This window comes from Terrapene carolina, unplaced genomic scaffold (genome assembly GCF_002925995.2).
Source record: "Terrapene carolina triunguis isolate 2854851 unplaced genomic scaffold, T_m_triunguis-2.0 Scaffold68, whole genome shotgun sequence".
Classification (NCBI taxonomy): Eukaryota; Metazoa; Chordata; order Testudines; family Emydidae; genus Terrapene; species Terrapene triunguis.
Genome location: NW_020664419.1, coordinates 52,842,157 through 52,856,657, shown reverse-complemented (window position 1 = coordinate 52,856,657; position 14,501 = coordinate 52,842,157).

The following is a 14,501-nucleotide window of genomic DNA, read 5'->3' as shown; positions in this document are numbered from 1 at the left end:
AAAAAAAAAAAAAATGAACTGGTTTAGTCTCCCACATAAAAAAACTAAACACCCTTCTTGAGTGACCTTACCCGGCAGAACTTCTCCCACTCACCAGCACTCTAAGACAAAGGAATCTTTATTATGGGGAAAGAGAACATAGTCATAAATTTGGGAAAACACAGCAACAAAATAGATATGCAAATATAGAGTAAATTATGGCCCCTCTGACCACTTTCCAATAACTTTGGCAGAAGCCTGTCCAACTCTCTTCCAACCCGCTGCTGAGAATGTCCAACAGGAAAAAGTCCCTGGACTTCACCATCTCACCCATCCACTAAATCCCCATTCTTGGTTAGGATCGGTGGGTAGCAGTAGTTCAAGTGTCCCTTTCCAGGTCTGTCTCCAGTCTCAAGAAAGCTGCTTTCCTGGTCCCGCCTGAAGTTGGCACCACCTAACCCAATTCAGAAGCATTATTAATGTGCTGGGCAGGTAGAGCCTCATTAGAGTCCACTCAGCTCTGCAATGGCTCTCACATCAAAGTCCTCAGTTTGTACCATCTCTCATTGTGAAGTCCTCAGACTGCATTGCCCCTCACAGAGAGGAGACAGGGGGAGTCAAGTATATTTTGAACCCTGGAACAGAGACCTGGCTACTTAGAAATGAGCTCTTTGCCATAAGGTGAGAGCTCTTACCCTCTCCCTGGACCTCCCAAGGAACCCTCTATCCCCCAGAATCATGTATTGTCATGAAGTGTCACTAGGGGATTTGTGGGTAGGTAGTCACTGCAAATGAAGCACTCTGGCAGAACTTTCTCACCAACAGAGGGAGAAGAGAGATCTTTTCTTTCTTGAGCTTCTGGCCATAAGGCTTACTTCTTGACTTCTCACTGAAATCTCCTCTTGTCACTTGGAAATCTGTTTGGTTTTAGCTTATCTGTATTAAATACTTTCCATGCAGTGTTTCTGTATTTTTAATTCATCTTGCAAAAACTGTGGCTCTTGCTTATAGCCCTACTTGCTGACAGCCCAGCTGCTCTGATTCTCCCTTAATAAAACTTAAAAGATCAGAGGATAAGAAGTCTATTATTGCACTTTAATTATCTGATCCATATTCTTTCTTTATCAACTTAAATCAGTTGATTAAATTTGATCCCCTTGAATGTTAGATCTTAGATGCAATTTTATATTAAAAATGAACAAGGGAAGGATACACTTTTAGAAGAACATGAAAGAATTAAAGCTATGAAACTTCATTTAACCTTATTAAGCATCATCATGTGAAATTCTAGTTTATCCCACTGAAACCTATCCCAACTGGTCTTTAGTTTAACCAAGAAGGAGCTATAAATTGTGTTTGATTTTAAAAGCTGCAGAATTTAGGTGCAGTTTCGAGGTCAGTAACAGTTAGCCTAGGATATTGAAAAAGTTGACAGGTGTTTTACCACTGAAAGATCACTTTAAAGAAAAACTATTATAGTCTTCCTTTGCTTCTTTATACTTTCACACTAAATCTTTCTCAAAACCTTACCAGTTACAGACATTTTTGCTTCAATTTAAAGCATAAATGACTGTAATTTTGTTCTCTTATGCTTTCCACTCCTGAGAGATCTCAAATTAGGTGCTGCTTCTACACTATTGCTGACAGCAAATATTCTGAGAGGGGTTACGACTGCAGTAGCTGTGAGCTCCCCTGCAGCCAATGTCAATCAACAACAACTCCAGGGTTAGCCACAAATACTCTAGTATACAGTGTAAGTAGGTTCCTATTTTTTCCTCTTATTTTTCCTGGCAGGTTAAGATTTATTTAGAATAAAACCATCTTAGTTCTGAAAACAATTACAAGTGCAGGAATAGAAAAACAATACATTCCATGCAGATAACTTCACAGCCTTTGCTGTTTTTTATCCTTTATAAACATTTATTGGTTAAACTTCTATTCTAGGTAATCAGTCTAGTGTATATGTTCCAAAAATATAGCCATGTTTATCCATTTTACAATTTTTCTCCTTTTTATTTTCAACCTAATGATAATAAACAAAATGAAATGTATGTGACCTCTCATGTTTTATCTTAGAAGAACTCTGACAATTTTGGGGAGGATCAAAACTTTTACAGCTTTCAGAAAAATAACAAAGCTGCAATAAAGGTGCAATATATATCAGAGTCAAATTTTGGGGATGACAAATGTTTGATAATATATATCCAATTGATTAAAAAAAAAACTTTTGGTTGTTAGGGTTGTAAATTTCACACAGCGCCAATGCTGTCTCTGTAGAGGCAGTAGTTGTGGTATCACTAGCTAATTGAACTGGAATTCTTTAGAGTGTAGAAATGGGGAAAAATAAGATTAAAGGCAGATGTGTATTTTACCATTGACATCCTTCCCTTACTGGCCTTCCCACACTTCCAAAATTACCTGTTGCTGGCAATGGGTGTCAGTAAAGGGTGCAATTGAACACTGTTGAACTGCAACTGTAGCTAGGGACAAGCCATCTTCATCATAGTTTCAGAAACCATAATTAAAACCTCTTCCATACATAAGAGCATAATTTGGCCTAACATTTACATTTCCAGTGCTTCCTTCCAAGCACACCACTCTGTACCAAATACAACACCTCTTAGTCTTCAAAACCATCAATACATTATCGCTGAAATGCTGTTGCTTGGTTTTGTTGTCAATTTGAGGTATGGGAAGGGAGTGTTGTTTTCCTCTCACAGTCACTAACCTTTTGTGTGAGTCAGGTGCTCTCTGTCAAAGACTTCTAACTCCTGTCCTGAGGACATTGGAAGGAGCTCATGTTGTATAGCTTGCTTTTGGAAATGACTACTATAGTAATGTACTGACTTGGTGTGTATGAGGGTGTTATATATGTTGTCCTTTAGTGGCTGACTCACAAAGAGAATAAAGAACTTGATACTACCATGAGCCACTGGTGTTCTTCAGGCAGTAGAGGGTTTGAAGCAGAAGGACCAATATTCTACTCTCAGTGCCCAGTTTGTGAGTTAGAGGCTAATATAAAAATGTGATTGTTGATGAAGCCACCAAATCAAGCTGAACCACCAAATTGTTCAACAGCCAAGCTGTGTAACCATGTGACGTTCTTATTACTAAAACCATTGTCCTTCCTTACCTCATCCCCACCCTGATATTGTATCATATCTAGAATTAGATTGTAAAATCTCTTAGGCAAGAATTACATCTTGTTCCCTATATTTTAAAGCCCCTTGAAGCCTGTTAGGTATGTAAAAATAACTAACAATTATGGACAGTTTAAAAGAGTTTCATTTCCATTTACAGTTGTGCAGGCAGGCACTGAGGTGCCTGTAAATATAATCTTGTAATTAGAAATTATGTAAATTCTATGTTTTTAGAGGATGATCCTCCTGCAAAATGTCAACTGCATAGTGTGGATTGGGTTGCCTCCCAAATGAAAAAGAGCACACACATTTCTTCTTATGCTTTAGAGGTTTTGTCTCGAGGCTTCACATGGTGTCTTGTTGCAAAACAAGATGACATGCTGTGACACAGCATGGGAGAAAATAAGATAATGCATCAGAAATGAGAAATAAAACTGCTCTGAAACTTGCTATCCCAGTAAAGATAGTGTGCATTCAGTGTGAATATATTGCCACTGATCTTGTCCAATTGCTTCAGGACTTCCACAAGAAGAGCTTACTTTTCATATTTATTTTCTTTGCCATTTATTCTCCCATCAGCTGGCAGAGGAGATACCTGTATTAATGTCTCAGGCACATGGGAGAAAAGGTTCCTTATCACAAAATCATAGCAATTAGAGATAGAAAAGACCTATTAAGTCAGCTTGTTATTTCATTGCTGATATAGGATTATTGAGTGGTTTCTTCTATGTGTTATGCTTCAGTTCTTTGCCCAGTCTAATTTTAAATAACTGTAGCAATGGGGTCCCCACCACTTTTCTTGGAAGATTATAGCACAGTCTTAGAGACATCTTGTCGAAGACAGTCTTCATGATTTTTCTGCTTAGATCTACTTTTGTTCATATTATTCTTTTATACCTAGTTAAATCCTCTTTATTTAGAAAACCTGAACTAGTGAGAGTTTTTTTTTTTCAAAAAATCAAACAATAAAATAAAATAAATGCAGAAGCCTCTTTTTTCCCCCTAAAAAGTTATGCTCATAAAGTTAAAAATATAGGGTTATTTTTTCAAATAGCAGAACAGGCTGAACAAAAGTTGTTCAAAAATTAAACAGCTCCCTAAAGTGAACTGCCACATTAGTAAAGGCAGAAAGATGTTTAAGGCACGCACCCATCAAAGGAATTAAAGACATTTGTTTCCACAGAAAGAAATAAAATGGGAGAGCAAAGCAGCATCTTTAATAAGAAATGTGTTTAAATTATTTTGAGAGAGACAAGGTGGGTAAATTGGTCCAATAAAAGCTATTACCTCACCCACCTTGTCTCTCTAATATCCTGGGACCGACACGACTACAACAACATTGCAAATAACAATGCAAAATATTTTTGATAGATATACAGTCTAAAAGCCTTAAAAATAGTGAAATTATTACTTTTAAAACCAGTGGTTTTCTGTTTCAAAGTAATAATGAAGGACTTCCCTGGCTGGACAAGGGGGAACAATGGGGCTCTGTGGCAGATATTCTGGGTCGGATTTTCAAAGTCGCTTAGCACTGGCCTATCTGGCTCTATTGACACTGACTTCAATGGAGGCAAAGATAGGCCAATGCTGGGCACTTTTGAAAATCCCACCTTTGCTCCAATGAAACCATTTCACTATGGGCCTCCACAATACCCATTAAAATCAGTGGGAGCCTTTCCATTGTCTTCAGTGGCTATTGGCTTGGGTTTTATAAGCAGAAGTTCACTATTAGCAGAGTTCCAATTTGCACAGTGTAATGTGCTGAAAATGTAAGCCTTTCATTGCCCTTCATTATAGCCAGGGTTTCACTATAACTAAGCTCTCTATGTAAAGCTCCACTGTACCAGGAAAAAATAACTGCTATCTGGAATGAAACATCTGTACTTTGAAAGAATTCTAGTATTCTAATAAGTTTTTATATTATTGCCCAAATCATCCTGGAATCTGGAAATACACCTCTACCCTGATATAACGCGACCCAATATAACACGAATTCAGATATAACGCGGTAAAGCAGTGCTCCGAGGGGGGCGGGGCTGCGCACTCCGGCGGATCAAAGCAAGTGCGATATAACACGGTTTCACCTATAACACGGTAAGATTTTTGGGCTCCCGAGGACAGCGTTATATCGGGGTAGAGGTGTACTACAATATTCTCCTCAGAGTTTCCTTGATATTGTTCCCTTGAGGCATAAGGAGTAGGTTTAACTTCAGAAATATGCATATCCTCTAAAATCCCCCCTAGTTTTTACGGAACTCACTTGAGGCCAAGACCATACATACAGAGACCTTGTATCCCTTCTCTCTCCTGGGTCTCCTGGTCCCCTTCAGAAGCTGCCAGGGTCTAATCTGCTTGGCTGCTGACTAACTACTATTCCATAGGAATTCAACAACACAATAGGATACTCTTGAAAGATAATAGTGGCTGAATCGGTACTTGCTTTTGCGAATAATCCCCATGGGACTGAGGGGATTAGGTGATGCATGGAGAGTACCAGTCCTCTCAGCCCTGATCCTGGGTCTGATTCATCTCTAGGGGGATTCTGGAGCAAGGAAGAAACTTGGTTGAGGAAGAGTGATTATTGTTTGCATCCTGGAATAGAAGGTCTTTCACTGTCCTCTGTTCTCTAGGTTTGCTGCTATTTATGAGTTCCCCAGTGAAATTTTGATGCAATGAATAGGATTTAAGCATCAGCTTCCCCATTATTATTAGAAAAGTAAACTAAAATATCAATTCCAGCACCTTTAAAATATTTTGGAACTGAAAAAAGGCATTATGTTAATTTTAACATTTTGTATCTTTATGATTTAGGGACTGAACTGGTAGAATAATTTGAGTGGACAAACTCTCCAGTGAATTTATTTTTATTTTCAATTCATGAGTTATTCAAACAGATCATTATTGTTGTGAATTTGTTTGCTATTAGAAATTGTCTGACAATTTATGTAAGCAAATCCCAACCTATGATTTATTAGTAAACACTTCCTAGCAGGTATTCATTTCCTTATTCATTATTCAGCATTTGTTATTCTGGCTACATGGTTGGTTACAAGATATTGTTTCTCTGCTTGGATTGGATAACATGACCTTTATAAATGACTTCCACTTTGGCCCCAAACAAATTTCATTTAGCTACAAAACAAATTTAAATTTCATTGTGAAGGGACACGCCCTCACACTGGGCGAGAGTAGGCTAACGAGCTCTTCTGGGCCTATGCTGCACTAACAAGGTGCACCTGCAAGGCTTGTTCAGCCTGGAAGAAGAGGAGCTTAAAAGAGGAAATTTACCACAGGAAGAGGCAGTGAATAGGCTGCTCCACTCAGAGACTGGTGGTAACAGAGGAAGTCCAGCCAAGGAGGAGACAGCCGCAGGACGCACAGCTCCCAGAGCTACCCTGGCTGTCAGCAAAGCACTACGTCCCAGAAAGAGGGTTAGGAGGTAAACCACGAGAAGGGGCAATAGGCTTTGAGAGACTAAGCCAATAACGACAAACATCCAGGGACTGTCTGAGAGACTGGCCCTTGTTCCTCAAGTGTAGCAAACTGGTGTAGAAGAGAGGGTAAATGATGGACAGTCGTACCTAGGGGTACCAAACATAAACCTAAAAGTTGAAAACATGTCTGAATCCAAGTGTTTAGGAAATCACAAAAATGTCCATTTGTACTTTCCCCTCACTATTGGCTTACTTCTGTTTAGGAGTATACTTTCACATCATCTGAAAACAGACATTTATTTTGGTAAGAATTCAGTATTTCTCAGATTAGTAGAAGGAAGTTGTTAGTCATCCTTGAGACTTTCATGACTAACTTAAAAATGACTTGACTTTTTTAATGACATTTCATCAGGAGCTGTTCCACCTCTATCACCCTAATTATAGGTGAACTCCCTTGTTCACCTCTTGTTGCAAACTCACTGCCATTGCTGCAAATGTGAAGGCTCTCAGTGTTGTTGTGTAGTTGGAGTATCACTCACTCAGACCTCTGTGCTGCACACAGACAGTCACAGAACTGGTGGAAATGGGCAAATAAAAGTTTTATAAATAATAAAGTCAAGCAGCAGCAAATTAACTGCCTGACTGAACAGCAGAGAGGCCATTTATTTTAGTGGGGTTCTTCAGAGATGAAAGAGACTTTCAATGGCAGATGATACATGCAATAGTGGTAGGTAGAATGACATTAATTGGAACCAAAAGGAAAAATGGGACCACTCCTCTGCAAAGATTTTTTTAAGTATAAAGGAACAATGAATACAACTGTTATTCATCTACATAAAAACAAAAAGTAATGAAAGACAAACAGGCAGACAGACAGACCTGGTATGGTATAGCAACTAGCATGTAGCTGGTAAAATGTAACATGCACTGACACACTCATACATCATCTCATCTTCTGTCCAAGAAAAATACACTGCCTCTCAGTTAAGAGGCAAAAGAGAACATCTAGAAGAAGGGACAATCTTTTTCTATCTGGAAAGTAATTATATCAGGAAAAATATTAGGGCTCCAAATAAACATATGCCTAACTTTAAAGACTTCAGTAGGACTACTCACATATTTAAATTTCAACACATTTGCTGAGCTAGGGCCTCAGTGATTATAATACTTGGACAGCTCTTTACTAGTTGGGAGAATTACAGAATGACTGTGTAATAAGCATAGGTCTTTATTAGGGAGTAATATACCATGCCTCAGTCTGATGGCACAAGAGAACTTGTGGGGGTTTAATTACTTGCAAGATCATCCCCTAATGGAGATCTGATAATAGCAGGACTTCAGTTATGGGAGGTTATATAGGGTTATGTCATACCCCACTGCTCATTGCTGCAGGATGAGCAGAAATTGGTGCATGCTATTATGTTTTCTGGATGGGGAACTTGGAGATACAATAATCTAACTCTATTCCCGACCCGATCCAATTCAAGAACTGGATAGCAGTCTACAAATATTTGACAGTTATGAACCCCAAGAGGGAGATGAATTGTTTAGAGTATAAACAGGGAGAGTATAATTAAATAAAATTAAGAAATGGAAAATGTAGGCTAACTAAAAGTATGGACATTTTCCCGTATAGATTGAATAGACTGTGGTATGGGACATTTAAAACAAGAAAAGTCAAAATACTTGAAAAAAGTAGTGTAGGAAAGAACTGCACTGGCAGAGAAAAAACTAGATGATATACAAGTACCTTCCCCCCGCACCTCATCTTTAACTTTGATGACTCTTGGCAATAACACTAAGAGAATTCCCCTAGCTAGGGGAATTACAGAAGGAGGAGGAGTGTATGTAGTCCAGGGATATTATACTATCCAATGGCACAAGATAACTCAGCTTTCAGTAAAATAAATAAGATTCCTCTTGTAAAAATGTGAGGTATTTATGTGAAGCCAAATATAAAATTAGGGAAGTTGGTAAAAGTGGTAAGCCAATGTTTGCCAGAGTCACATACCTGGGCAATAGCTAGGAAAATATTTCTACCTCTTCCCCACTGTGCTCAAACAATTATCTGTCTATCTAATCTGTCTGTCATATCTAAATGTCAACCACACCTTGCTTCCATCCTTTCTTGTACAGCAGTTCCCATACTTCAGTGCCTTTTTTATGGATGGCCACTAGGGACATACTTAATGGTGCCTATGCTTTCATTCCTGTCACCTAAAAATGTCAGTTCTGTGGTGGTCCCTTAATACCTGCAGAGTCAATAACATACAACTGATCTGGAACTAATAACCAGGAAATGGAGTATCTGGGGACAGGGAACAAAAATTGACTTTTTAGTTGTTGTTTTGCAGCAGAGAGGTTTTTTAAAAGAATAAGAGATTTTTCACAGTGGAAAACAGCTTTCCTGAGAGGCAGCTGGATATTTAAATATTCATCAGAATGTTCTAGCTACACTATGTGTTCTTGTTCAGTCTCTTTACTGGTCATGAAAGGTCAAAACTTCTTGCTCAAAAATTCAGCTACTACACTGTCTTGAGGGGTTCTGACACCAGTTGCTATAGCAAATTCTTTGTTTCTGTGTGAATACTGCTGGAAGACCCCAGAGGAAAATTTGACAGGAACAATGTCTTTTCTCAGCATCCTGTAGCCAGCTGGAGATATGGCTGATTGATCAATAATCTCAGAACAACAGGAGTTCAACATTAAAGACCGAGGTCTTACTCAAAATGAGTTTCTTTACTAGATGCAAAGGAGGGAATTACATGCTTTTGCTTTTGTTTCCAATAATCTGTATTATCCAAGAATGGGAACATCATTAGAAAGTGATGCTTTCTACATATTTGAGTCTCTGCTCACCCCAGGTGGTATAGTGTGTGCCAGTGGGCGCAGTTGTGACTGAGGTGGCATTAATTCTCAGAGAAGAAACAGCACGGCAGCTCTTCCCTGGGATTCCACTAGGGGAGGGCAGTTGTAGCCGAGGCTCCATGGGAGACACATCCGCACAAGTTACATGAGGTATGTACTGAATCAATGCATTCATTGAGATGGCTGGCCAAAACGCTTCCCCAGCTGCTCTCATCAACTTCTGTGGCTGGGCTGGTCAGCTGCAGGTTCTTCAGCAGGACTGGGGGTACTTTGTACTTCTGGAAAGATTTTACACTACCGAGTGCCCTCAGTTATGTTATCAGAAGCCAGTATAACGAGAACTCAGTGGAGTCCTTGATTGGTAATTTTATCTTAGATAAATTGCATAGGCCATAACATCATCCTAGCTTAACTAAATGTAACTTTTCCATAGATTTTGAGTGCACAGAACACAAGGAATAGCAAACAAAAGGGAAATCACTAAATATGAGGTTCAATAGTTTGAGCTAGGATTAGGACTCAAGCATTCCTGGATCTCAGCCTAGTGCACAATCCGCAACACAGCCTGACTGTCTGCAGCAGTTTTCTAGTGCTGTGTGAAGCTGCCCAGTTTTTGCTTCAGGAGTATGTGATTGTGAAAAAATATATTTGTGCAAATATTTGTAAAATTGTTCCAGAGTGAAGTCTTGATATTGCTGCCAGCAAATACAGATTTTTGTGGCAAAATTGGAAAAAAATCCATCCTGAAATAAAATTATAGGTTGGTCCCAAAGTGAAAATTTACCAGAAAAATAAACTAATTTTATTCCTGTAGAAACTATCTTTTGTTTTCACCAAATCCACAAAGAAAATCAAGGAGATAACTTGGGTGGCGTTCTTTTCTTTCAAAAACATGAATTTTCACATTTCATCGCAAAATAACTAATTCACAGAATTCTGCTTCACACAATAAGTACTGTAACAATAATATCTTTGAGCACTCTTTCATCCTATGGAATAATAGTATTTTACAAACAATGGACATTTCTGCAGCTGCGTTTGGATGGAATACAGCAACTCTTTAACAGAGCACAAAAACACAATCGGATGCAAAATAAAGACAAGCATTCTGCCCAGTAGAAACTGTAGAGAAATGAAGGTTGGCAGAATGTTATTCTCTAAACTGGAATGTAGCTACCAGATCATGGGCAATACTACCCACTTGTGAAAAGTACAATAGATTCTTCAGTTAAAATAGGAAGTGGGGACTTCACTTTTACATGTCTCACCAGAAAGTTTCTAACAATACAGTCTTCCATATCACCACATTGGGGCACCAGTTCAGTATCACTTCAGAGGTCAGTGTCACCTAGTGAATCACTATCATTTCCAACCCTGCTTTACCTAAAAGCACTGGATTCCATCCAAGCATTGAACTGGTCACACCCTGCTTGTGATCTGACCCACTAAAATTGTGAGAAATTGTAACTGCAGGTATCAGCACCCTTAACCCTGTGTATGATAATTAGGTAATATGTCTTAGCCCATACCTAAATAATATAGGTGTCAAATTTTGAAAGAAATCCTTGAAGATAAGGGCTGGTGCTTACTGCAAATACAGTCTCATCAGCGTTCAGCACCTCAGCCAACACAAGAGGGGAAAAAATCCATTGGCATGTGAGAAGGAGCAGAGATAAAAGAAGAGAAGTGTAAATAAAAATATGTTTTTCTTCATTGATCTAGGCGGAAAAAGGACAATGCACATATAGCCTTAGCTCTTTATTTAAGATAACTTCCTCTCCTGTGATCTATGTCTTCAATGGTTGGGTGGATACAGATATCTATTTTACTTTCAGCATTCCTTCCAACTGTCTTTCCACAGGTCTTGATGAGTGACCTGAAGGAGATCTCTGTGTAAGCTCGAAAGCTTGTCTCACTCACCCACAGAAGTTGGTCCAATAAAAAATATTACCTCACCCCCTTGTCCCTTTGATGAGTAACGGCATGCTGAGTTAACACCGTACCTACTAGACAATACAGACACACAACCTCTACTGTGGTGTTTTATGCTGTTTGCTATGTGCTGTTAAAATACCCACGTTCAAATTCTGCTTTTTTTTTTTTTTTAACATCACAACAGCTAATATGTGAGAGATATCCTGAGGTAAAAACGTAGTGAAGACCAGACACTTCAGTTTACAGAAGGTAAACATGCCAAGGTCAACCCCTAGAGGGGGTCTAGTGCTACTTATTTTGTCTGGATTTTACTGTGTTTTTACCTTATGTTACCCAGAACTGAAAATTGCATCTTTTTAATCAGTCAAGACAAGGCCTTTAGTTCCTGAGGCCTGGTCTACACTAGGGAGGGGGCTTGACCTAAGATACGCAACTTCAGCTACGAGAATAGCGTAGCTGAAGTTGACGTATCTTAGTTCAACTTACCTCGCGTCCTCACAGTGCAGGGTCAATTGCCGCGGCTCCCCCATTGACTTTGCTTCTGCCTCTCGCCGAGCTGGAGTACAGCAGTCGACGGGAGAGCGATCGGGGATCGATTTATCACATCTACACTACACACGATAAATCAATCCCCGATAGATCGATCGCTACCCGCTGATCCGGTAGTGTAGACATAGCCTTAGTAAACACAGAATATCCATACTGTTTTCCCCTTTTGTTTTCCCTTCCATCCTTCTCTCCCCATTCCCCCTGAGCTCTTCACTCTTATGCCCTTTTCCTCTCCCCTTTTCCCTCACCTCAGGAATGACTTTTTTTTTCTCCATTCAATATCTAAATTGGGTTGTGAGGGACATAGTTCAAGCTCTCCATTAACTCAGCTGTTACTGAATTTGAGAAAGGAAGGAGAGGAAGCTCATAAAATACATTTCATTTGATTCAAAATGTTACTTGTGGGAGGAAGGGAATCAGGATGAATGGAGAGTGGAGTGGAGATTTGTTGTGTAATGTAATGAGGGGATGAGAAGCTGAGGTGACCATGTTTGTTGTCAGCACATGGCTGTGGAATTGTGAAAGCAGTAGCCCGAGTCCATGCTCATACTGTATGGTTCCCAAGAAATAACTATACAAACATGCAAATTAGACCCTCGTTAGTATGAGTTCAGCGATTTGGGTAATTAAATAATAATTGTACAGCTGTGAGACAGTACCTCCATGCTGTCTGATTGGCTGAGATTATTTGAGTTTAGTATAATTCCTGTTGACGTGAATGGCGGAGAGAGAGAGAGAGAGAAATAAAACCCAGACAATCAGTTGTTCATTTTCCAACATGGCCAAGCTTCATGCAGTTGGGAGCTCAGACTGTAATTATAATGCTGTTTGGAAGCTTTTACCCTAGTGAAAGGAGATAGTTTCACCAAATGCCCCATCCAGACAAATGTCTCTAACAATTTGTATAGTAGAGGGGCGACGGCATTCGTTGGCATAAATGACACTCAGAAGCATTAAAGTCATTCTTTCTTTTTCTTTTAAGCCATACATACATTGCTGACTTTTCAGAAAGGTTAGAGTTTTATGAGATTCAGAATCAAAAACTGATGTGACCTACATAAAAGAAATGCTCTGATTTCCTAATTAAACCAAGCTGTTGCTGCACACTCAGTTAACAGCCGCCAAAGAAATTATACAATAAATCTTCTGACTGTCCTCCAGGAATGTGGAGAGGAGGGTGGTGGTGATGAGGAGGATGGCAATGAGGAAGAATGGGAAGGGAATGCTCCATGTTAGCCTCATTTATGTCCTTGCTTATTGCAGAGGGTCTGAGGCTTCCAGTACAACAGGCAAACGACTGAAATGAACACATGTGTAGTACTGGGGTGGGGGAAGAGCCCAAATGTTTTAACAGCTGCTTTTTTTTTTAACCTTGTTTGCCTTGGGATCTGATTTCTTTCTGAAGGGGTGGGCTCAGTGCGTGCCAAGAACCCAGCAGGGAATGTTTATTCTGAGATATACAGAGATGTTTCCCTTTCTTCTCAAGTGATCATATTTGAGAAATGGGGGGGGGGAATTCTTTCAAGAAATGTTCTTATAAAACAAAAAGAAAAAAGTCTTACAAAAACGTGTTAATTTGAAAGCCCAGTTTTCTCCATCTCATGAAAAGCTTCTATGTATGAAAAATAAAGGAAAACCATTAGAAATCTGTTCACTATATTATCCTTTGCAAAGTGCTTGTCTCTTGCAGTGTCACAAGTAAGGACTTGTTTACACTGGGAATTTCCCTTGATTTTAGCCATCAGCAGTCAGCAACTGGCACAGCTGCGCCAGTGAAAATCCCTAATATAGACAGGTCAACCTGCTATAAGCCATGATTTGCAGCAGTGCAGTTTACCCCAGTTCAAGAAGGTTTGTATATTTCTACCCAGTTTACTCTGTCTATACTAGGTACAGCTACACCTGTGGCTGACCACTGATGGCTGAAATCTCCAATTCAGATAAAATCTAACGTACTGTGTCTCAGTTATAAGAAGTATTGAGGACTGTCTGGGGCCTAGTGAAATTTTTCCATTGTGCTTTCTTTTTCTTTCCCAATACGCGAGTATAAAAAAAATCTTTCAAAAATAAAGCTAGGGTTGTCAGTTTCAATGCAACTTCCCAAGACGTCATGCCTGTAAAACTTAGTTTATGGTAAGATATATTGGCTGGGTGATGAGTTTAATGTAATTTTGTCTTGTCACATTCATACTCCATAACTGCATGTTCATGTGTGGTCTTAATTCTGAAGGGTGTAGTCAGATCCTGAGCTCTGGCAAGGGGCTTTTGGAACACGGTCCTGCTACTTTGATAAGCAGCCAGCATTTCATCTCACATCAAATATAATGAACACATTGAATATACTACTCTACATTTCTGCAGTCACTGACACAAAGTGAGGATATGTTTACACTATGGAGATTATACCAGCATAGCTATGTTTTCGTAACTATGCCGGCACAACACCATAGTGTAGATGCAACCTATACTTATGGAAGGGGTTTTTCCATTGGTGTAGGAACACCAGCACCCCAAACAACGGTAGCTACATCGAAGGAAGCATTCTTCTGTTGACATAGCTGCAGCTACACAGTGGGTTAAGTATCAGAGGGGTAGC